Consider the following 3,159-nt stretch of genomic DNA (forward strand, 5'->3'; position numbering starts at 1 on the left):
AAAAAGTGATGGGGATAATATTGACCTGGCAAAAAGTGATGGGGACCCGACATTTTGGTTTGCATGATCGAACTGATTATGACAAAACCCCATCATTTCACCAACAAAGAGACATTTTTATCAGAAAGCTAATCAGAAATAAATCACTGGAACTAAAGAGATCACAAAACGAACATGATAATAGCGGCCGTTTGTTTGGATTTTTTAAAAATAGATTTAAAACCAAAGCATCAGTGTTTTACCAGTTTTACAATAAGTGACACATTGATCACAATGAATTAATTTGTGTTAGAATTGCAAATTAGTCACACAGAAATAAAATGGTATTTACCATTATTTCTCAAAAAAAGATGACACGTATGCAGTTGTGCCTGTTTCTATTAATTTGTAGTCACAGACAGTATTTTTAGGTCTACATCACATTGAAGTCCCAAATCTAACCAAATAAATACACAATTGTAATAGCCTATATGATTTTTCTGATTTCTTCAAGTAGTCGTATTTAACGTTTACTATAGTAATGGCTAGTGTGCATATCTTTTGCATCACATATAAATATTTCTGCCTTATGGTGATCATAATCCACATCAGATCTCAAACAGAAGTTCTTTCAAACCATCGCTGCTGTCTCAAAGTGAGTTTTGAGCTAAAATTATTTTGAAAGTCTAATGCTGGCGTTATAGCTGGTATCTATATGAAATGATCCACGGCGCTGATGCTCTCCAGACGCGGAGAAACTGCTGCTTTGTTCATAACCACTCCTCCACCACAGATAAACCATTTAGTCGCAATCGTATGTTTATTGTCTGTCTCATCAATTAAAACGTGTCTACTTGCCTTTAATTCAGCTGATAGCGTATGCCTTTGTCTATATTAGGGATTTTCTGGAATGTCCTATGATTTATGACTTCTAGGAGTTTTTCACTTATGGATTTACTGCGCGAGGATGCCCTCTGGCGACCAGAATGAAACAGACATTACATTGTGTTGGGGGCACTCACTAAAGCTCAAAAAACCTAATTTTGGGTAAAAAATAATACTTCTATGTTTTTATCCAGTGTAGAGGAGTTTTTTCTCTTTTAGTGGATGCATAAGATTTCCTGACAAAAATTAAGAAATTACTGTCAAAGATTTTTATTCACAATTTATTGTATAATCAGTTCTTAGCCTCCTGCATGTTAACAGGTAGCCTAATGCCGCAGTTTTCTGTAAAATATACTAATAATAATCATTAATGTTTTTATTTAGTAATAACAATAATCCACAATTTTAGTAGTCATACTGATATATATAAAAACAAAATGTTTAACCAAATTGCTCTACAAACAGGCACGAGAAACTGAGTTCTTTATAATTTTTAGCAAATAAAGAGAAGGTTATACATCAGTATGACTACTAAAAATTCAGATTATTTAGGAGAGGCTTAACAACTGCAGTTTTCAGGGAGTTTGGAAAAGTCTCAGAAAGAAGTGAGGCGTTCACCACTTCTAAGAGATCTGCTTCTAAACAGTTAAGCACACTTTTGAAAAAAGATGTGTGAAGTGTGTTAAGGTAGCAGGTTGAAGGCAGATAACACGCACAGTTTCAGCCAATCTCATGTTAATCTTGAGTACCTATAGAGTAGTACTGCATCCTTCATATCTCCAAAAAGTCTTTAGTTTTATCATGCTTAGCATGAGAATCCAACTCTTTAACAGTGTAAACAACTCTGAATGCATGAAACAGCATTGTACCCCCACTTTAAGGTTCTGCAACGTTTCTTTCAAAATTTTGCAATCAATTGCTTCAAAAACAGACATAGTCATTTATTTTGGAAATTGTGGTTGAATCTGTCTGACCTCTGCATAACTTCAGGATATGCTAATCACCTTTCTAATATTGATCTTCTCAGAAAAGAAGGAAGCAAACTCATTGCATTTGCTATCGGAGAGCATTTCACTGGCAATCCGGCTTGGGGGGTTTGTCAGTCTCTCAACAGTAGCAAAAAGAGTGCGAGTGTTGTTTAAGTTACTGTTTATAAGGTTTGAGAAGAATGACTGTCTAGCTGTGGCTAGTTCCACATTGAAAGTACGAAGGCTGTCTTTATATATGCTATAGTGAATTTCAAATTTCGTCTTCCTCCACATCCGCTCAGCTTTTCTGCATTGTCTTTTCTTACTCTGAACTGCTGTTGATTTTCTCCAAGCTGATTTCTGTCTGCCAGTCTTCCTGCTGACTTTCAAAGGAGCAATGTCATCAATAACATTCTTAACTTTTGAGTTAAAGGAATCAAGGAGAAGATCAACAGAGTCTGCAGAAATGCTTGGTGTTAAAGATATAGCCTCCATAAATAGCACACTAGTGTTTTCGTTAATGCATCTCTTTCTGACTGAGACCGATCTAGATTCAGTGGTAGCTAGGCCAGTCGCGATAATTAAATAACCGTCTAATCGCGATTATTTCAGACAACCGCGTTTATTGTGCTTTTTATACGGCACAAGGGGGAGTCATACACCAAAAGAAACAGAAGAGCACCAGTTTTGTTTTCATGCACTGTATAGCCTATATCATCTGAAGCCAATCCATATCTTAACGTGAGGGACAGAATTATATTTATTGTTGAATTTAAGTTTACAGAAATTGATCTTCCTTCTGCTGCAGCTGTCAGTTATTCTCTGCTCCGCATTCAAACACGTTCAGTTATGACAGTCAGCACGGTAAAGCTCTCTCTCCAAGATGGAGATTCCCATTATAATAAAGAAAGTGTAGATAAAGGTCTGGGGATTTCGTATAAAATGACATCTTGCTGGAGGTCATTGCTCTCTCGTTTCTCTTCTCTTTGTACCATGTGGAGTGCAGCGCTGTGACTTATGTTGCTTCAAGCACATCATTCTGCACCCTAGACGTGCGTAAGAGCTTTGTGCCGCTCTGTTTGAAGCGTTTCACACTATCAAAGTTTTGCACACAGAAAGATTATTAGCTTTTATTTTTCTCATGATTTCTATCTTATTTTCATGAATGTATTTTGTAAGAATACAAATAGTTAACAGAATAATGTTTAAATTGTATAATGTGCACCAAAGATATTTTTTCCCAAGATATTGTTTTTGCTGCTAAATTATACAGTCAGCTAGTTTAATTTCATAGCTTATATATTTTTATTCAAATGTAGTTTTTTTT

This window comes from Sinocyclocheilus grahami, unplaced genomic scaffold (genome assembly GCF_001515645.1).
Source record: "Sinocyclocheilus grahami isolate Dianchi unplaced genomic scaffold, SAMN03320097.WGS_v1.1 scaffold1976.1, whole genome shotgun sequence".
Classification (NCBI taxonomy): domain Eukaryota; kingdom Metazoa; phylum Chordata; class Actinopteri; order Cypriniformes; family Cyprinidae; genus Sinocyclocheilus; species Sinocyclocheilus grahami.